This window comes from Mus caroli, unplaced genomic scaffold (genome assembly GCF_978045245.1).
Source record: "Mus caroli unplaced genomic scaffold, Mus_caroli_1 scaffold_14, whole genome shotgun sequence".
Lineage (NCBI taxonomy): Eukaryota > Metazoa > Chordata > Mammalia > Rodentia > Muridae > Mus > Mus caroli.
In genome coordinates, this window is record NW_028227269.1 from 84,796,064 (window position 1) to 84,819,192 (window position 23,129).

The 23,129-nt window shown below is 43.5% G+C and overlaps 1 protein-coding gene across 2 annotated transcripts in view; it reads left to right on the top strand.

Annotated features, from left to right (window-relative positions):
- Positions 1-21,518: 21,518 nt before the first annotated feature.
- Positions 21,519-23,129, top strand: part of Gpatch2l (G-patch domain containing 2 like) — a 49,769-nt gene continuing 48,158 nt past the window's right edge. For both annotated transcript variants that reach the window (XM_021179228.3, XM_021179229.2), the window contains exon 1: positions 21,519-21,585. The gene's annotated coding sequence lies outside the window, so the exon portion shown is untranslated. The remainder of the gene's footprint in view (positions 21,586-23,129) is intronic.

Here is a 23,129-nt window from a genome sequence, read left to right on the forward strand (position 1 = left end):
AGAATTACACTAGACTTTTCACCAGAGACTATGAAAGCCAGAAGATCCTGGACAGATGTTATACAGACACTAAGAGAACACAAATGCCAGCCCAGGATACTATACCCAGCCAAACTCTTAATTACCATAGATGGAGAAACCAAAACCAAATTCCACGACAGAACCAAATTCATACATTATCTTACTACAAATCCAGCCCTTCAAAGGATAATAACAGGAAAAAAAAAAAAAAAACCAATACAAGGACGGAAACCACTCCCTAGAAAAAGCAAGACAGTAATCCCTCAACAAACCAAATAGAAGACAGCCACAAGAACAGAATGCCAGCTCTAACAACAAAAATAATAGGAAGCAACAATTACTTTTCCTTAATATCTCTTAATATCAATGGACTCAATTCCCCAATAAAAAGACATAGACTAACAGACTGGCTACACAAACAGGACCCAACATTCTGCTGCTTACAGGAAACCCATCTCAGGGAAAAAGACAGACACTACCTCAGAGTGAAAGGCTGGAAAACAATTTTCCAAGCAAATGGTCTGAAGAAACAAGCTGGAGTAGCCATTCTAATATCGAATAAAATCGACTTCCAACCCAAAGTTATCAAAAAAGACAAGGAGGGACACTTCATACTTATCAAAGGTAAAATCCTCCAAGAGGAACTCTCAATTCTGAATATCTATGCTCCAAATGCAAGGGCAACCACATTCATTAAAAAAACTTTAGTAAAGCTCAAAGCACACATTGCACCTCACACAATAATAGTGGGAGACTTCAACACACCACTTTCACCAATGGGCAGATCATGGAAGCAGAAACTAAACAGGGACACAGTGAAACTAACAGAGGTTATGAAACAAATGGATCTGACAGATATCTACAGAACATTTTATCCTAAAACAAAAGGATATACCTTCTTCTCAGCACCTCATGGTACCTTCTCCAAAACTGACCACATAATTGGTCACAAAACAAGCCTCAACATATACAAAAATATTGAAATTGTCCCATGCATCCTATCAGATCAGCATGGACTAAGGCTGATCTACAATAACAAAATAAATAATAGAAAGCCAACACACACGTGGAAACAACACTCTTCTCAATGATACCTTGGTCAACGAAGGAATAAAGAAAGAAATTAAGGACTTTTTGAAGTTTAATGAAAATGAAGCCACAACATATCCAAACTTATGGGACACAATGAAAGCATTTCTAAGAGGAAAACTCATAGCTCCGAGTGCCTCCAAAAAGAAACTAGAGAGAGCACACATTAGCAGCTTGACAACACACCTAAAAGCTCTAGAACAAAAGGAAGCAAATTCACCCAAGAGGAGTAGATGGCAGGAAATAATCAAACTCAGGGGTGAAATCAACCAAGTGGAAACAAGAAGAACTATTCAAAGAATCAACCAATCGAGGAGCTGGTTCTTTGAGAAAATCAACAAGATAGATAAACCCTTAGCCAGACTCACTAGAGGGCACAGGGACAGCATCCTAATTAACAAAATCAGAAATGAATAGGGAGGGGCTGGTGAGATGGCTCAGTGGGTAAGAGCACCCGACTGCTCTTCCGAAGGTCCAGAGTTCAAATCCCAGCAACCACATGGTGGCTCACAACCATCCACAACGAGATCTGGCGCCCTCTTCTGGAGTGTCTGAAGACAGCTACAGTGTACTTATATATAATAAATAAATAAATCTTTAAAAAAAAAAGAAATGAAAAGGGAGACATAACAACAGATCCTGAAGAAATCAAAAACACCATCAGATCCTTCTACCAAAGGCTATACTCAACAAAACTGGAGAACCTGGATGAAATGGACAAGTTTCTAGGCAGATGCCAGGTACCAAAGTTAAAAGAAGATCAGGCTAATGATCTAAACAGTCCTATATTCCCTAAAGAAATACAAGCAGTCATTAATAGTCTCCCAACCAAAAAAAGCCCAGGACCGGATGGGTTTAGTGCAGAGTTCTATGAGACCTTCAAAGAAGATCTAATTCCAGTTCTGCACAAACTATTTCACAAAATAGAAGTAGAAGGTACTCTACCCAACTCATTCTGTGAAGCCACAATTACCCTGATAAACCACAGAAAGATCCAACAAAGATAGAGAACTTCAGACCAATTTCCCTTATGAATATCTATGCAAAAATACTCAATAAAATTCTCGCTGAGTCCAAGAACACATTAAAACAATCATCCATCCTGACCAAATAGGTTTTATTCCAGGGATGCAGGGATGGTTTAATATATGGAAATCCATCAACGTAATCCATTATATAAACAAACTCAAAGACAAAAACCACATGATCATCTCATTAGATGGGGAGAAAGCATTTGACAAAATCCAACACCCATTTATGATAAAAGTCTTGGAAAGATCAGGAATTCAAAGCCCATACCTAACCATGATAAAAGCAATCTACAGCAAACCAGTAGCCAACATCAAAGTAAATGGTGAGAAGCTGGAAGCAATCCCACTAAAATCAGGGACTAGACAAGGCTGCCCACTTTCTCCCTACCTATTCAACATTGTACTTGAAGTCCTAGCCAGAGCAATTCGACAACAAAAGGAGATCAAGGGGATACAAATTGGAAAAGAAGTCAAAATATCACTTTTTGCAGATGATATGATAGTATATATAAGTGACCCTAAAAATTCCACCAGAGAACTCCTAAACCTGATAAACAGCTTCAGTGAAGTAGCTGGATATAAAATTAACTCAAACAAGTCAATGTCCTTTCTCTACACAAAGAATAAACAGGCTGAGAAACAAATTAGGGAAAGAACAGCCTTCTCAATAGTCACAAACAATATAAAATACCTTGGCGTAACTCTAACTAAGGAAGTGAAAGAGCTGTATGATAAGAACTTCAAGTCTCTGAAGAAAGAAATTAAAGAAGATCTCAGAAGATGGAAAGATCTCCCATGCTCATGGATTGGCAGGATCAACATTGTAAAAATGGCTATCTTGCCAAAAGCAATCTACAGATTCAATGCAATCCCCATCAAAATTCCAACTCAATTTTTCAACGAATTAGAGCAATCTGCAAATTCATCTGGAATAACAAAAAACCTAGGATAGCAAAAACTCTTCTCAAGGATAAAAGAACCTCTGGTGGAATCACCATGCCTGACCTAAAGCTGTACTACAGAGCAATTGTGATTAAAACTGCATAGTTCTGGTATAGCAACAGACAAGTAGAACAATGGAATAGAATTGAAGACCCAGAAATGAACCCACACACCTATGGTCACTTGATTTTCGACAAGGGACCTAAAACCATCCAGTGGAAAAAAGACAGCATTTTCAACAAATGGTGCTGGCACAACTGGTGGTTATTCTGTAGAAGAATGCGAATTGATCCATTCCTATCTCCTTGTACTAAGGTCAAATCAAAGTGGATCAAGGAACTTTACATAAAACCAGAGACCTGAAACTTATAGAGGAGAAAGTGGGGAAAAGCCTCTAAGATATGGGCACAGGGGAAAAATTCCTGAATAGAACAGCAATGGCTTGTGCTGTAAGATCGAAAATTGACAAATGGGACCTCATAAAACTGCAAAGCTTCTGTAAGGTAAAAGACACCGTCAATAAGACAAAAAGACCACCAACATATTGGGAAAGGATCTTTACCTATCCTAAATCAGATAGGGGACTAATATCCAATATATATAAAGAACTCAAGAAGGTGGACTCCAGAAAATCAAATAACCCCATTAAAAAATGGGGCTCAGAGCTAAACAAAGAATTCTCACCTGAGGAGTACCGAATGGCTGAGAAGCACCTGAAAAAATGTTCAGCATCCTTAATCATCAGGGAAATGCAAATCAAAACATCCCTGAGATTCCATCTCACACCAGTCAAAATGGCTAAGATCAAAAATTCAGGTGACAGCAGATGCTGGTGAGGATGTGGAGAAAGAGGAACATTCCTCCATTGTTGGTGGGATTGCAAGCTTGTACAACCACTCTGGAAATCAGTCTGGTGATTCCTCAGAAAATTGCATATAGTACTACTGGAGGATCCCGCAATACCTCTCCTGGGCATATATCCAGAAGATGTTCCAACTAGTAAGGAAGACACATGCGCCACTATGTTCATAGCAGCCTTATTTATAATAGCCAGAAGCTGGAAAGAACCCAGATGCCCCTCAACGGAGGAATGGATACAAAAAATGTGGTACATTTACACAATAGAGTACTACTCAGCTATTAAAAAGACTGAATTCATGAAATTCCTAGGCAAATGGTTGGACCTGGAGGGCATCATCCTGAGTGAGGTAACACAATCACAAAAGAACTCAAATGATATGTACTCACTGATAAGTGGATATTAGCCCAGAAACTTAGAATACCCAAGATATAAGATACAATTTGCGAGACACATGAAACTCAAGAAGAATGAAGACCGAAGTGTGGACACTTTGCCCCTTCTTAGAATTGGGAACAAAACACCCATGGAAGGAGTTACAGAGACAAAGTTTGGAGCTGAGACAAAAGGATGGACTATCTAGAGACTGCCATATCCAGGGATCCATCCCATAATCAGCTTCCAAACGCTGACACCATTGCATACACTAGCAAGATTTTGCTGAAAGGACCCTGATATAGCTGTCTCTTGTGAGACTATGCTGGGGCCTAGCAAACACAGAAGTGGATGCTCACAGTCAGCTATTGGATGGACCACAGGGCCCCCAATGAAGGAGCTAGAGAAAGTACCCAAGGAGCTAAAGGGATCTGCCATCCTATAGGTGGAACAACACTATGAACTAACCAGTACCCCAGAGCTCTTGACTCTAGCTGCATATGTATCAAAAGATGGCCTAGTCGGCCATCACTGGAAAGAGAGGCCCATTGGACATGCAAACTTTTTATGCCCCAGTACAGGGGAACGCCAGGGCCAAAAAGTGGGAGTGGGTGGGTAGGGGAGTGTGTGTGTGTGGGGGAGGGTATGGGGGACTTTTGGGATAGCATTGGAAATGCAAATGAGGAAAATACCTAATAAAAATATTAAAAAAAAAAGATTGAGAAAATTAAATTTGCCTTCAGTCTCAGAATTGACTGGGGTCATACTACAATGTTGTCTGTCTTTTTTCCGTTTAATCTTCACTCCTGCGCTTGAGAACCTGTTGACTGACTGAGCAGGCTTGGTCACCTGAGCCTACGATTAGGCAAGATCATCCAACACAAAGCCCATTTGCAGTTAAGTGTTGGCTACCTCATGTTATTTGTTGAGTATTATGCTTCGAGGGAAAAACACAATGGTTATTTGGAAACCTTTAAATGCCGTTCTGGAATAAAATTAACTGGCAATTGAACCATTGTAAGTCTGTCTGTAATTTCAGTTCCAGAAGTGGATGAGAAGTGGGAGGAGCAAAATCAAATCACTGCTAAAGGCTTTCTAACATCAACACAAACCACAAATCCGTAGATTTAAAAAACCCTATTACTTCAAAGACAAGAAACAGGCTGAAAGTGACACCAAGGCATAACATAATCATAATTCTTAAAAAGCCAGTCATGGGCTGGAGAGATGCTCCGTGGTTAAGAACCCTGACTGCTTTTCCAGAGGTCCTGAGTTCAACTCTCAGCAACCACATGGTGGCTCACAACCATCTGTATTGGGATCCGATGCCTTCTTCTGGTGTGTCTGAAGAGAGAGACAGTGTACTTATATATGTAAAGTAAATAAGTACATCTTTTTTAAAAATGTAAAACAAACAAACAAACAAACAAAAACAAAACAAAAAAAAGAAGCCAGTGATAAAATGATAAGGGCTAAGGAGACGCCTCAGGGTTTAAGAACACTTGCTAATCTTGCAGAGCCCAAGGGCCCTGTTCAGTTCCCATCACCCACATGATGATTCAGAATCATCTGTAGCTCTGGATACAAGGAACCCTCTTCTGACCACTCACATGATGCACATACATTTGTGTCGGCGAAACACTCAGACACATGACATAAATCTAAAAGCATGTTTTTAAAGCCAGTGATCACGAAGCAATCTTAACAGAAGCACAAGAACAAAGACCCACCATGCTCAAAGAAAGGCAAGAAGGACTTGATTAATTGTTTGAAAGATTCGAGCCAGACGACAGTAAAGCAACACCTTGACGAGAATAAACAAAAACGTTGTCCCAGGATTCTCCACCAAACAAAGACATCTTTCAGAAATGAAAATATAAAGACTTTTTTTTTTCTTCCCAGAGAAATCTGATCTGAATGAAGCATTACCAACATATCAGAATTACAGGAAATACTCAAGAAAATATTGCAGACAGAATGAACATTATAGATGCAGACTTGAATCTACATATGGGAATAAAATTTGTGTGTTATAAAAATATTTTATTTAAAATATTTAAGCAATAACATGAAGTGAGTAAAGGCAAGAAATAGCAATATGTTGCGGGAATTCTGCCATATGAAGAAATAATAGGCATGACAACTGACTGATGGCTACAGAACATGCCACTTAAAAACAACAGCACTGTGTCCACAGAGGAAACAGCAGCGGCTGCCACAATGGCTACCGCTTCCGCTGCTGACACAGCCACCGCCACTGCCTCCGCTGCCGCTGCTGCCACCACCACCATAGAAGCTACATAGCCCTCTCACCTCTCCTTGAAATGGGCTGTAAACATAGCTGATCTTGTCCTGAAAAACAGATCTGAAGACTTTCATTCCAGAAGTTACCTCTTTTTTTTCCCCCCCGAGACAGGGTTTCTCTGTGTAGCCCTGGCTGTCCTGGAACTCACTCTGTAGACCAGGCTGGCCTCGAACTCAGAAATCCACCTGCCTCTGCCTCCTGAGTGCTGGAATTAAAGGTGTGCGCCACCACGCCTCATACCCAGGAAAAGGATATCTTTACCACACAAGGTTGACAAGAAGAATCTGGACAAAAGACCCCTCTTGCTGAGTTACCAATCTTTGTTATCATTTAATTACACCCCTTCAGCCTCTGATATTTCCATATGACTGATAAACACAAGCTGCCCTGTTTCTTCTTCTACAATGTGACTTAATTTTATAGGTGTGCCTGTTTTGCCTGCATGTATGTCTATGCACCACATGCGTGTGGTACCTGAGGAGGTCAGAAAAGGCCATTGAATTCCCTCGGACTAGAGTTACATAGGTTGTGAGTTGCCACCATGTGGGTGCTGGGACTTGAACTCGGGTCCTCTGCAAAAGCAGCCAGTGTTCTTAACCACAGGGCCACATTTCTAAGCCCTTCGCTGTTCTTGTAGACTCTGGGTCAGGTAAAACTCCTTTTATATAACTACTGTGATTTTTTTTTTTTTTCTTGTCAGGTTCTCTGCTGGCTACTTTTACGAAGCTGACAGTGACTTAAGGGAGAGCTCATTTGTGTTTTGATTCATGGTTTTATCCATCATGGTCAGCTCTGTTGTTTCTAGGCCTATGGTGACACAGAATGTCACGGTGGTGGGAACACGTGGCAGAAGATGTTTACTTCTTGGTGAACAGCATGTAGAGAAAGAGGGTGCTGGGGACAAGATATCCCAAGAGCCCATCTTTAATGACCTACTTCCTCCAGTTAGACCCTACTTCTTCCAGTTTCCAAACCCTCTCAAGATCACATCACCAGCTGGGGATCAGACTTTCAACACAGGAGCCTGTTGGGACATTTCATTTTTAAATCATAATGCCTCCATCACAGCAGGAGGTAGGAGGATACCGTGATAAGTTTCTTATACTAAGCATGAAGAGGAATACTATTACTTGAAAGGCAGGCAAGTTCAACTGTGTGTTTTAAACTTAAAGCAACTGCTGAACATATAGAACAGGGGTGTACATAGTAAGCTAACAAGGGTTATATCCAAGCTTAACTGTTGTGGGCTGGAGTATCTTCCCCATCCTTAAAATTGGTTATGTGGAAGCCATAACTCTCAGTTTCCATGTCTGTAAGGATCACTTAGGTCAGCAGTTCTCAACCTGTGGATCGTGACAGGGGTCATATATCAGATATCCAGCATATCAGATATTTACATTAGGATTCATAACAGTAGCAAAATTTCTGTTATGAAGTAGAACAAAAATAACTTTGTGGTTGGGGTCACCACCTGTGACCACACTGTGAGGAACTGTATTAAAGGGTCCCAGCATTAGGAAGGCTGAGAGCTGCTGACTTAGCTTATAGGGTTATCTTGAGGACTAATGAAACCAAGTTATCAATAAATAAAAGAGGTATGGCGTTTTCTTGTATCACAGTGTATGCCCAACAGTTAATATACCTATATCCATGTGTCCTTCTGAGTACCAGGCCAGATGCCAGCTAGATAGAGTTCTATTTTAGAGACATTATAGCTTAAGTGGTTAAGTGTGTGATTCTAGTAGCTACTCTAGCTGGTTGTACAATAACCAGCTGTATGTTTTAGGCACGCTGGTTAACCTGCCTTAGTGTTTGCACCTGTAAAATGGAGAAAATTGAGCAGGTGAAATGGCTCAGCAGGTATAGTGCTTGCTGCTGAGGCTGCAGATCTGAGTTTGATCCCTGAAACCCATATGGTGGAAGGAAAGAACCGAATGCTAGACATGACACATAGAGAAGAAGTAAGTAAATGTAATAAAATAAAGATACTAATACTACACACATATATGATTTCCTTGAGGGTTAGTCATCAGAGGATTAATGAGTTAATTCACACTCATGTTTAGAGTACTGAGTGCCCAAAAGATAATAGTGACCATTATGTCATGCCTGTCACAAAGGATGGTATGATCAACAGTAGACCATATGCATTATGGCAGAATGGTAAGATCAGAACAAAGCTGGATCACCCCCACCATCTAGTGGCATCGCAGCTGCTGTGATGGTGGTCATGGTGAGGCTGGCGCTATCGGCTGTAGGAAAGTATACCACTTACAATGGCAGTGCAGAGGCTGGGGAGATGGCTCAATCTGCAAAGTTCTTACCTCACACTCATGAGGACCTGAGTTCCATCGCCAGTACCCACATGCAATCCTGGCTCAGGGAATGGGGAGGGAGACAGGAGAACCCTGGGATTGGGGAGCTCTGGGCCACTAAGAGACCCTGTCTCTTATTGAGGCGGCTGGTGTTCCTGAGAATGAGATGCAAAGTTGGCCTCTGGCCTTCCCCACACCACATATATACTTGTAGCCACACACACATGAACAAGCACACACACACACACACACACACACACACACAAATAATAGAATAAAATAGCCAAATGATTCTATATAGTGATAACACTTGATCAGGATACGACTCACTGTCATTAGTTTATACGTTACTTTATATTGTTACCTTAGAGCACACACTTTACTCTTATAAGAATGAGTTGATGTATAACAGTGTGCAGTTACACCAGCAGCAGCCGCCTCATACAGGTCATGCAGACAGCACAAGGCCACCATGTGATCCTGGCCAGTTTTGTGTAAGATGCTCTATAATATTTGCAAATGATGAAAGTGCTGCAGGACACGTTTCTCAGAACAAGTCCCTGTTGCTAAGTGAAGCATGGCTGTGCCTTAATTGTCTGGCTTTGTCTGTGTTTCTGGGGCGGTTCCTGACATACCAGAGCTCCTGAAAGCTGGTCTCCCTCCCTCAAGCTCCTTCTAGCCCACCCAAAGGCAGGTCCAGCTGGCGTTTTCACTCTCTTCCAAGCGCCTACTCAGTCCCATCTTGCTCTTTTTAGAACTTTCTACTGATTTTTTTGTGAATTTCACATCATGCCCCCAATTCCACTCATTTCCCTGTCCCTATATACCTGCCCTCCTCCCTTGTTACCCCTCCTCAAACAAGACAAAACAAAACAAATACAATAAATAAAAAACCCACCTCAACATGGACGCTGTGGTGTATCACAGTGTGTCCCACAGTATATACACCCTTTTGCCCCAACAGCTATACTTTGCAAACGTTCATTGCAATGAGTCATTGGTCTGGTGCAAGGCCTCTGGCTTCTACACTATCAACACTGTATCCTCACCGGGACTCCACTCAGATATCCTGTTGTTGCCCTGTGTCATAGAGGATCAAATCCGCAGGTCAGGCTTTTTTGGGTGCTCTGACAGTTCATAGGTGGGATACATGTTGGGATAACCAACCTTGGTCCTTATTTCTGAGAGCTCCTATTATCTGCTTTTACTTGTCTTAGTGTGGGACAAGCTCAGCCAAACGGAGAAGGTGAGTCATCGCTTCTTGGTACTTCAGCTCCTCATTACCTCGAGAGAGTACTTTCAAACAGAACTTCAGGGATTTTTCTATGGTGATCTTTTAGTGGCTGAGCAATTTGTAAGAATCCATGTTTCTTAGGGTTTCATTGCTGTGAAGAGACACCATGACTGAGGCAACTCTTATAAAGGTGTTGGGAGCTATTAAGACAACACTATTGTCCTGATCTCTGAATTGGGCCTCTCCCCCGGAGAAGAAAAGGGGGTCAAAAGCGGGCCACCGACGCACCGCTCCGAGAACAACCACAGAATGTTCCAGCCCTAAGTCAGCACCGGATGTCCTGATCACAAGATGTACTGTGATACCACCAAGTTCCTGCTTCCCCGTGTAGTCGCCAAAAGAAAAATTTCCACTGCCCCACCCCTCCTGCTGAGAAGTACTGTACTTCCCCTTTTGCTTGTGCATTTCCACTGCCCCACACCTCCTGCTAAGAAGTACTTATACTTCCCCTTTTGATTGTGCATTTAAGCCTTGAGCCTTGCTGAATACAGAGAGACCTTGATGCTACTCAGACTGCTTCTGTGTCGTTCTTGCACTTGGTCTCTGTCCCTCTCTCCCCCCCCCATTTGGTTCTTAGGAGAAGGTCCCCTCGAGACCCTCGAATAACTGGACCTGCTGGACAGGTCATAAAGGAAACGTTTAATTGGGACTGGCTTACAGTTTCAGAGGTTCTGTGCTTCATCATCATGGTGGAAAACATGGCAGCGTGCAGGCAGATGTGGTGTTGGAGGAGTCAAGAGCTCTACATCTTGATCCACAGGCAGCAGAAGGTGATTCTCTTTCATACTGGGTAGAGCTTAAACATAGACCCTCAAAGCTCACCCCCACAGTGACTCACTTCCTTTAACAAGGCCACACTTCTTAATAGTGCCACTTCCCATGGGCCAAGCATATTCAAACCATGAGTAGAAAATCAGGTATACATCTTATATTAAATGACCTTTTGACAGGTGTGCTCTGTTTTGTCTCCAGTGAGCACATACCATGCAGATTTTATATGTACATCAGTAGTGTCAATCCACTGGCACAGTGTGTGTAAATGCCAGATGTGGTGAGATTTTATTTTGTATATGTGATCAGATAAAATAACTCCTGACAGAAACTGTGAGAAAACCAGCTGAATGTTTGACCTGATGACTGATGTTGTATGGCTTATGTTAAACGTATATTCTTTTAATCAACGAATAAAGCATTAAAAAGTGACAAAAAAAAAAAGAAAGAAAGAAAAGAAAAGAAATCTGGGTATACAGTTTACTGCCATTTTTGTAAAAACATCGAGAGTCCAACATGAGTAGGGGAGTTGTGGGGTTTGTCCAAGTAAGTGACAGCTTTGTTTTTCAGTCCTGAGGATGTGTAAGGAAGAAGAGAGTGGTAGGTATGGGGGATTGGCTTGAGTGATGGGCAAGTGTGAAAGCTAGGGACTCTGGGCTGCAAGCAACACAAACGGACCACTCAAGAGTTGCTTAAATAGGAGTATTAGTATATAACAGAACAGTAGAATGTTCTGAAAAGGATCTGTTAGAATTGGTTGATGTTGTTCAGAGATCTCATGAGACATCGTCTCTGTATTCTGCTTCCCTCAAGGTTAGCAAGAGGATGTGGCATTCCCAGATCTAATACTTGGTCCAATTAGCAGGGAAAAATGGGAGATGGTCTCTTGCTGTGATTCTATATAGGAGCAGACATGTTCCTCAGAAGGGGTCAGAGCTGGCCCCTCATATCTCCTTGCTAGTTGTTGAATCGTGTACCTGATATTGAAACAATCCGCATAGAGACTGGGATTGGTCTCTGTGATACTGAAACAAGGTAAGGACCAGCAGTCTTTGAGCACATGGACTCTTGAGGTATTATGGGATGCATTGGATGCTTCTAGTACCTTAGAATGTAACTATACTTGGACGAAGAAGGGCCTTTAAAGAGGTGACTAATGTCCAAGGAAGCTGTAAAGAGAGCTAGTCCAGTTTGACTAGTGACTTGAAAAGAAGAAACTTGCACACAGACACCAAGGGAGCACATGCCCGGAAGGATGTCCATCCAAGAGGCAGCAAGAAGGTAGCCATCTGGAGGTCTAAGGAGGGAGGTCTGGGCTCGGGGTGTGGCTCAGAGGCAGAGTGCTTGCTGACCAGAGTGATGCTTAGCACTGCTGAAGAGCAAAACAACAAACAAGAAAACCAAACAAACAAAAAAGTAAAACAAACAGGAAGAAAGGCCTCAGAGGAAATGACTCCAGTGGCACCCTGATTTTAGATTTTCTGTTCTCTAGAAACGGAGAGAACAAATCTGCACTCGGTAAGCTACCCAGTATTTTATCATGGCAGCATCAGCAAAGCTCCACGTGGGAATGCCAGTGTAGGAAGGACGTAGGGAGGGGGCTTCCTGGTGAGGACCCATGGGTGCTCTTGAGAGCAGCTGTGCAGGGGAAGGTGCAGTAGGAACACATGAACGTAGTTTAGGTAAAGCCGGGAGGTCAGATGGACCTAGATTCCAATCCTGCTCCTTCATTTGCCAGCTGTGTGGATACAGGAGAAAATTCAGGAAAATTTCGCTTCTTCGTTGCTCTAGTTTTTTCTCGCCTGTAACATCGTAAACTGTGTATATTAATGAGAAAAATGGCCTCACACAATCTGTGACAGAGGGGATTTTTTTTAAACCAGTGTCATCAAAATTAAGGACCTTGAGCTGAGTGTGATAGCATATACCTGTAATTCCCAGGATTTAGGGGGCAGATACTCTGTGAGATCAAGGCCAGCCTGGTCTACATAGAGAGTTCCAGGCAAGCCAGGGAGTGAGACGCTGTCTCAAACAAAGCAACCACCCCCAGCACCAATCCAACAGTCATGGACCTTGGGAGGATGACAGTGTAGTTTATCTGAGTGGGCCCTGTCTAGGCTCATAAGCTCCTAAATACAGGGACCAGCCCCACCACCCACCACCACAGCTATGCTTGGAGAAAGAGTGAGGACAGGACACAGGCCAAAGAGTTTCTATGTCTTGGCCTTTGGGGTTGGTGGGAGGTCAAAGATGGTGGGCGGCCTTTAAAGGATGGTAGAGTACAAAGGTTGGATTCCTCTTCGGAGCCTCCAGAAAGGAACATAGTTTATTGGATGGCTTGAGTTTGGCCTGATGAATATCCTACAGAACTGTAAGGATGTAAATTGGTTGCAGCAGCCACAGGAAACGGATCACCACTGATATCCAATGGTAGTTGAGATAGTATGGTGTGAAGACTTTTCCATTTGTAGAGAGGTAAACAAATGCCTATGTATAAATATTTACTTCAGTCAGGACACATATTACAGACCAAATGATCCCACCCAAGTCTAGTGAACTGGTGAGCATCGTGGCTGCCTGCAGGAGTCCAGGTCAAGGACAACTTACAGGAATATGGATGGCTCCAAGACTGTGGCTTTGTCAAAAAAAAAAGCTGTCCCCTGGATGGAGCAAATCCCTATTCCTGGAGTTCTTGCCAGTCTGGCAGGCCAGTGGGAGATTTCCTTTCTCTAGCAGTCAATATCACTACTTACATAAGCTTGGAAAGGGGCCTTATGACTCTTCCTGACACTTTTGAGTTTGTGTACTTCCTTAGCCTTACAAGTTTCCTGAGTCTTAAGGAGCCCCCTTTCTTCCTCTGAGAGGGAATGTTTCAAATAGCTACACAGCAAGAGGGTTGAAGAAAATAGTAACTTTGAAGCCTTCTCCTGATACCTGCCTACTGGAAGCCTTTAGTAAATACTACTTTAACAAATGGCAAAATCCAACAGAGTGGAAGAGAAGGAGATAGGATGAAGGATGCGGCATAGGAGAACTGGGTGAATCTCTGTCATCCTGGACTATAACATGGACCTCTCTTGACATGCTTTAGGCAGCAATTCTGTATCTACCACCACTGCTGCCAAGAAGTAACCAATGCTCTCCCTGTTTCTAAGCTCCTGCCTCCAGGGAAGTTTCTTCTACAGGGAGAAGATACCAGAGTACTGGGATAGGAGAGGAAGATGCACTGCTGGCAATCACTTGCTTTCTAAGTAAACACTAATGTTCTTGCCCTTTTCGGTTGCTGAAAACAAGAAGAAGGAGGAAGAGGAGGAGGAAGAGAAGGAAGAGCAACAGCAAACTTCTGGAAATTTTCCAGATGTCAGGGATTAGTTCAGAGAAGATTTGAGGTGGAAATGGGATAAATGAAAAAGAATGGTTGTTTACTGTATTAGATGTTCTCAGACAGGACTTAGAGCTGTGATTTGACCAGGCTTGGAAAGCATCTTTTTGAGACAGTCTCCTCTCTTCCCTCTGCCTCCCCTCTCCTTTACTTTTCTCTCACTTGAGACACTGTCTTGTGTATCTCAGGTAGCCAAGGATGACTGTGAACTTCTAATTCTCCTGCTTCTACCTCCTGAGTTTGGGGACTTAGGTCATGTGCTACCACACCAGCTTTATGCAGTTCTGGAGATTAACCCAGGACCCCAGACATGCTAGGCAACAACTCTTTCAAGTGAGCTGCCTCCTTAGCTCTTTTACCCTGAATCCCTGTCCATGGCTTTCATCATTTCATAAGGATGGAATTTTCATTAAAAACTTATTTTAGGGTTGTGGGTAAATGCTTCTAATTTCCTTGTCCCGTATTTAGTAAAAACCAAACCAAAACAACAACAAATACTACCTATTTGATTTTTTACTCTATCAAGTGCCTGCCATGTGTGCAGCTCCAACTATAGCAGTCAGATGATGAATAGGACTGGGCCTCAGGGAGGTGGGGTCTGCTTTGTTTTGTTTACATAGTCATATCTGAAGGTGCTCAGTCAATATTTGCCTGCTGAGTGATTTAGTTGAAGAGGCAAACTTGCTCATAATTACCTCTAATTCAAGGTTGAATGAAGAAAGTGCTGTAATAAAGATTCTGATAAGTGCTGAGAGAGGAGTGGACAAGCCAGCAAGGAGAAGTCACGGAGGTGCCTTTAGTTTAGAGCCTTTAAATCACCGCTAAGTCCCCAGGGTGTTCCAGAAACAGCCAGTGGGATACCGTGCTCAAGCGTGACGCAGGAGGCGGTAGAACATGGATGAAATGGTATGATCCAAATTGTGTTTTAGAAGGTGGAAGCAAAAGATGGCTTTTCTGGAGGGGTGACAAGGACTAGGACCATTGTTGAGTCATTTAGCAGAGTGACTGCCTGTCAATGGCAGAGAGTAAACAAACAAAATGGATGGATTCAAGGACACTGTAAGACTGGCATCCTGGAACTTAGCTTTAATCACAGGCTAGATGGAAAGAAGCCAGGTGGCTCCTGCCTTAACCCCAGCACTTGGGAGGCAGAGGCAGGCAGCTCTCTGAGCCTGTAAGGCCAGCCTGGTCTATAGAGTGAGTTCCAGGACATACCCAGGGCTATACAGAGAAACCCTGTCTCAAAGAGACAAAGAGAAAGAGTGAAAGAGCGAGAGGGGGAGGAAGGAGGAGAAAAAGGAGGAGGAGGAGGAGGAGGAGGAGGCAGCGGTGGCAACAGCAGCAGTAGTAAGATTTGGAAAACATTTTGGAGCTTTGGGACTTGGTGACTACATGGTGGCAGTGGCATTTCCCAAAACAGGGACAGATTTGATATGAACTATGGAAGAAACTAAGCTATATTTTGACATCTTAAATTATAGATGGCGGTGGAGTGTGTACACATGACATCTAGCAGGAAGCAGACACTGAAGCTGAATGTAAGACATTTGGGAGCTTTCAGTGTCGATGGCAGAACCTGACAGTACAGGAACAGACGAGACCCACGGGAGAGGATTTTCACTTAAGCAGAACAGAGGTCTACTGGATGTGCATACCTAGTGAATATTTCCATATTTCCTGCCCTGTGGGAGTCACAAATTCATCAAGATCTAAACAGAATGAATCATCTTTCCACCAACCTGTTTCTTTCTTTGACTTCTCCGACGATCAGTCTCTCTGTCACTCTGGCTCCAAATCTATCTCTCCTAACTCTTTGTGGACAATCTGTGTGTGTGTGTGTGTGCACACGTGTGCATGTGCGTGTGCGTTGTGTGTGTGTGTATGTGAGTGTGCATGTGCGTGTGTGTGTATGTGTGTGTGCATGTGAGTGTGCATGTGCGTGTGTGTGTGTGCACTCGCGTCCGTGTGCACAGAGGATGACTTCAGATGTTGCCTGCCGAGCAAGCCCGAAGGTCTTTCTAACTTGCACCAAGAATACAGAAGCAGGCTGCTTCCTGGGGTTTTATGTGAATACTGAGAATCTGAAGTCATATTTGTGCAGCAAGCTCTCAACCACTCGGTCATTTCTACAGCTCCTACTCCCCTAATTCTTTACACAGTTTACAGGCAATTCTGGAAATCCATAAAACAACAGTTTGGAGATGCAGGTATTTATACAAATCATTTTTGGGGGGTGGGGGGGGGAGGCAGGATGAAACTATGTATCCTTGGCTAGCCTGGAACTCTCTGTGTAGACATGGCTGGCCTTGATCTCACAGATATTTGTCTGCCTCTGCCTAATGAATACTGGGATTAAAAGTGTGTGCTACCATGCCCAGCATTTGCAGTGTTATATAGTGTAACACTCTGGTCCTATTTCTGTGTAGGCATAGTCCTGATTTCTTTTTTTTTTTTCATCTTGACATTTTTTATTATATATTTTCTTCATTTACATTTCAAATGCTATCCTCAAAGCCCCCTATACTCTCCCCCAATCCTGTTCCCCAACCCACCCACTCCCACTGCACATGATCTTCGCAAGACCAAGGGCCTCTCCTCTCATTGATGGTCGACTAGGCCATCCTCTGCTACATTTGCAACTAGAGACACAGCTCTGGGAGGTACTGGTTAGTTCATATTGTTGTTCCTCCTATAGTGTTGCAGACCCCTTTAGTTACTTGGGTACTTTCTATTTCTTTTATTTATTAAGAGTCTAATTCTAACTTTTTCTATAGTCACTTTTTATTGAAATGCAATATTATATAGAAATATATACAATTATAAACTAGTAACTATTTTTTTGAGACTGTGTCTCTTTCTGTAGTCCTGACAAGTCTAGAACTCTCTATGTAGATCAGGTTGCCCTCAAACTCAAAGAGATCTGCCTGTCTCTGCTTCCCCAGTGCTGGGATTAAAGACATACACCACCAAGCATGGCTTAAATCAGTAACTTCTCATGTCATCAAATAACCTCCTGCTACATCAACTTTTATTTATATTGCTGGGATGGAACTCAGGGCCTTGTGCATGCTAAGAACATGCTTTACCATTGAGAATTGATGTCATGAGGACAACCCAGTCTCATGACATCAATTCTCTGAGACTGCAAAGAATTCTGTTTCATAGCTATACTGTGATTTTTGTTACCTAATCCCTGTCATATGTGGCTCCCCCCCCCCCCCCCCCCCCCCCGAGACAGGGTTTCTCTGTATAGCCCTAGCTGTCCTGGAACTTACTTTGTAGACCAGGCTGGCCTCGAACTCAGAAATCTGCCTACCTCTGCCTCCCAAGTGCTGGAATTAAAGGTGTGAGCCACCACTGCCCGACAATGTAGCTGTCTTTAGACATGCCAGAAGAGGGCATCAGATCTCATTATGGATGGTTGTGAGCCACCATGTGGTTGCTGGGATTTGAACTCAGGACCTTTGGGAGAGCAGTCAGTGCTCTTAACTGCTGAGCCATCTCTACAGCCCTTAATGGTTTTTAAAAGTCTATTTCAATTTTTCCTTAGAATAAGTCTTAGAAGAGTTTCTGAGCCAAAATTCATATGCATTTAAAAAAAAACTTTTAGTTTTGAGATAATTTTAAGTGTCCAGAAAAATTATGAAGATTCTACAGTTTCTATATGGTTATACACATCCATGTGTATGGTTATAATTTTAATATTTTATTTAAAATCTATCTTTCTTTCTTTCTTTCTTTCTTCCTTCCTTCCTTCCTTCCTTCCTTCCTTCCTTTCTTTCTTTCTTTCTTTCTTTCTTTCTTTCTTTCTTTCTTTCTTTCTTTTCTTCCTTTCTTTCTCCCTTTCTCTCTTTCTTTCTTTCTTTCTTTCTTTCTTTCTTTCTTTCTTTCTTTCTTTCTTTCTTTCTTCACTTTACATCCTGATCACAGCTCTACTTTCCCAGTTTCCCCCTTACAAGGCCCCTACCCCAAACCCCACTCCCCTTCGCCTCTGAGAAGGGGAAGCTCCTCCCAGGGAACTAACCTACCCTGGCACCTTAAGACACTGCAGAACTAGGCACATCCTCTCCCACTGAAGCTAGACAACACAGCCCAGTCAGGGAGCAGGATTCACAGGCAGGCAACAGAGTGTAAGCCTCTGCTCCAGTTGTTGGGGGACTCGAATGAAGATCAAGATACATATGTTCGTGGTGGGGAGCTTAGTTCCAGCCCTCGTATGCTCTTTGGTTGGTGGTTCAGATTCTGGTAGTGTCTAAGGATCCAGGTTAGTTGAGTCTGTTTATCTTCCTGTACAGTTCCTATTCTCTCCAGGCCCCTCAGTCTTTCTATCAACTCTTTCACAGGACATCCTGAGCTCCGTCTAATGCTTGGCTGTGGGTCTCTTGTTTCCACCAGCTGCTGCAACCCAATTTCTTTTGTTTACATCTTATGTAGTATATAGTATATTTATCATAATTAATACGTTTTTAACACAAAAGAATGCTAGCTGGAACTTGATGTGTAGTTTAGACTAGCCCCAAGCTGGCAATTTTTCTCCCTTGACCTTCCAAGAGGTAGGATCACAGGCATGTTCCACCACGCCCAGTGTCTTAGTTACACGGTTTCTATTGCTGCAACGAAACACCATGACCAAACTGTTATGGTCTGACACCACCCCAATAGCTGTAGCCATTTTGTTCCATGTCTGCCAGCTATTTCATATTGTTGCTGTCAAATGCCTGCCAGTCACTAACACAGAGAAGTGACTTGGCTCAAGGACATGCTGACCACATGCCCTGTTTTGTTCTGTGTGTTCTGAATGTTCTGTGTGAGGTTCACTGATCTTAAGAAATTCCACAAAGCTTTATGTAGGACCCATCAAATCAAAGGTCAATATGAATTGTTAGGTCTAAAATGGCTTGAATCAGGGCTGACCACCAGGCAGCCCTTCCTGTGCCTATGACTGAGCTCACTAAGGCTTTTGTGGCTGACACTGAAGAATGCTACTAATAAGCCAAAAAATTATAATACTCACGCTCTGTTGTCTCAGTGTTCTGAAATTCCCCTGTTCACCACATATCCACTACCTCCCTTACCTTACTCAGCACCAATCGGCTTAAAGGTTAGCTGATAATACTTTGCTTAGGAAGCCAACTGCTCTCCTCCTTGCCTTTTAAACTTTTGAACCTGTTTTTTCATATAAAAGGCCTGCCCTGAGAGCAGACTCACGCCACAGCCCTTTTTGCGGTCCTGAAAGTCCAGTATGGCTTAACTGAGATTTGTTGTTTGTTTGGTTTGAGTGGCAATTCCTGAACCCAACACAAACCAAGCTGGGGAGGAGAGGGTTTAGTTGGTTTACACTGTCACAGAATTGTTCATTGTTGACAGAAGTCAGGATAGGAACTCAAAGAGAGCAGGAACCTGGAGGCAGGAGCTGATGCAGAGGTTATGGAGGGGTGCTGTTTACTGGCTTGCTCCTCATGGCTTCTTCAGCCTGCTTTCTTATAGAACCCAGGACCACCAGCCCAGGGATGGCACCACCTATAATGGGCTTGGCCCTCCCCCATCAATCACTAAGAAATGTCCTACAGACTTGCCTGCCGCCCTATCTAATGAACCCATTTTCTTATTTGAGGTTTCCCACTCTCAGATGACTTTAGCTTGTGTCAAGTTGGCATAAAACTATACAGAACACCCAGGTAATTAGTCAACTTTTACTACATTATTAACTAAAGTCTATCCTTTATCCAGATTTACATTTTATCTGAGTCTCTTTCTTCCTATTCCAGTGTCCCACTCAATATATAACAAGGCATGTTTTACTTTAGGCTCCCCTAAGCTTTGCCAGCGTTTTAGGGAGCTTTCCTTGTCTTTGATGCCTGTAATGGATATTCCTCGTTGTCAACCTGACTATATCTGGAATGAACTACAATCCAGAATTGAAGGGCTCACCTGTCATCCAGATCTTGAGGCTGGAAGACACAAGTTTCTGACCTGGATCTTGGCATGGAGATCTTGAGGCATAGTGGCCATGAAAAAGCTTAGGCCCAGGCAAGGTAGTACATGGCTTTAATCCCAAGAGACTAAGGCAAGGAGATCTCTGAGTTTAAGGTCAGCCTGGGACAAAACAATTCCCAGATCTAGGCATGGTGGTACACAACTTTTATCTGGGGCACACCTTCTGCTGGAGACCTACATAAGGACATCGGAAGAAGGAAGATTTGCTCTTCTTCACTTCTTGCGTTTACTCACCAGCACATCTGTTGGAACCTACTTCCACAGAAGACCAGCTGAAACAACTAGCCTTGTGGGACTGAGCACCTACTAGATTCTTGGACTTCCCATTCACAGCTGACCACTGTTGGGTAGTTGGACTACAGTCTGTAAGCCATCGCAATAAATTCCCTCAACACAGAAAGCCATTCCATATATCATTCTGTGACTCTAGAGAACCCTGACTAATACAATGCCCTTAACAGTTTTGAGACATACTGGTGATGTGTTCTATAGGCTAGTTCTTAGCCATAAGTGGTGTAATTTCTTTGTTTGGTTTGCTTTTTCCAGACAGGGTTTCTCCGTGTAGTACGGGAACAAACTCTGTAGACCCAGCTGGCCAGCTTCTCTTGTATAAAGTGACTCCTTCGACACTGCATTAGTCAGCAGGAAGTTGCTATGTACAGTGCAAAATGCTTAAGAGGAAACCAGTTGTGCTCCAAGAGAGCCTATGTCTTCTACGGGAAATGTATTTCTTTTCCACTTACTGAATATGGAATGCCAATAGCCACTCAATATTGAATTAATATTTCTTTTAGGCTTTGAGTTATAATGTAGTATGCTTTGCTTTTTTGCTCATACCACGTACACTTTTAATGTGATGAGTAACTAAATGCGAAGGCCCACTTCTTAACGTCAGCACCCTAAGGGAGAGGTCTTGTCTCACTCAGGCCTAAAGATCTTCTCACCCCACACTCGCCCATTCTGTCCTTGCCTCCCGGCACCACTTCCTAGTTTCCCGGGGGCCCCGCCCACCGTGGAGCGGAAGTGGGCGCGCAGGAGGGCGGAAGTGCAGGGCGGGCGCTCGTCCTTTCTTGTAGCCCGCCCCTCCCTTACCACTTCAGCCCCACCTCTTAGGCCCAGACCGGAAATGAGGTCAGAGAGGGAAACCCAGGCTGGGAGCTACGGCCCCGAAGGCGGCGCCGGGTGCAAGCGACTGCGGCAGCCGGTGAGGGGAAGGATGGCGGCGAGGCTGGGCCAGTGCCGGGCGGGATCAGGGTTCCGGGTTGTGTCAGGGCGACCGAGGGCACCGCGGGGCTGCGGCGAGTGACCGAGGGTGGCGGGGCCTGGCTGCCCTAGGCGCGTCTTCCCCAGCCTGGGCTCTGAGGGTCGGGCCGCCTTCGTGGCGACAGTCCCCTCCACTCTGTCTCTTCGGTGGGCGACAGCGAGAGTTCAGGCTTGGTGTCCCGGGCCAGGGTCCCCTTAGCCCTCGAGGACGGGCTGGGCATGGTGGAGAGTCCTTCAAAACACGGCTTTCTTCATCTCTCTGGTGGTGCTGCGATACCTCTCTCCCCACCATCACAGAGGGAATGCAGTCACTAGGACGAGTTTTGAGACAGTTTCTGCCCTAGACAGCTGACCCCCAGTCTCGGGTGAACCCAAAAGAGAAGTTGACTCTTGCGTCCCCCACCTCCCGTCACTCTGACCCGGAGACTGGCTCTCTGCTTTGCGGCCCACCAGTGTCCTGTGACACAGTCCAGGTTCTCTAGGGTATGCTCCTGAGAGTGCGGCTGGAGGTGTGGGCATACCGGGGTTCTCTCTGTACCCCCACGGAACAATTCTATGTCAGCTTTTGATGACACGTTGTTTAGTACTTGTCCCACGTTAAAGTTTGTGCAGTTCTGCCTGAGTTTCAAAGCCGTAATTCTTTATTAGAGACGTAGAAATGATATTCCCACTTGTTTATCAGCTTTGAGTTTAGGGACCGTTGTCTTCCAAACCGCAGTCCTGGCATTTTAAACTACTGCCGACTGCTAAAGGGAAATGGTCTCTTTATGTGTAAGGCTTTTGACTCTTTGAGGAAGTTTGAGTGGGGGTGGTTTTGGAGCTAGGTGGCCCCATTGCTCTCACAAGTGTGACATATAAGCCAGAAGACTTTTCCTGGTTTTAAGTGTGATAACATGGGGGCCCTGTGAGAATTTTTAGAAAGCCCCTTATAAAATGTAGATTGCATGAAGGGAAATCTGGGCTGAGTTCAGCTTTAAGCTCCAATTATGGGCAAGATGTATTTTGGGCTTAACAAGAAAGTGCTATTTTAGCATATAAAATTTAGGTGTTGTACAGATGGTATTAGACATTTCTTTTGAAAAGCGAAAATTTGAAAATTGCCTCTACTACGCATGCCTTGAAAGGGTTGCTTCTGTTAGAGCCAGATATCTTAGAGATTTTACGTTGTACTTCCATTTTAGTTTCATTTATGTCCTGCTTTTACGTGATTGGCACTAAAGTACATAATTGGGATGACCAGGATGAGGAGTCTAAAAGATGTTCTCCACTATACTACTACTATATTACTAGTACTACTATATTACTACTGCTACTATATTACTAGTACTACTATATTACTACTGCTACTATATTACTAGTACTACTATATTACTACTGCTACTATATTACTAGTACTACTATATTACTACTGCTACTATATTACTAGTACTACTATATTACTACTGCTACTATATTACTAGTACTACTATATTACTACCACCACCA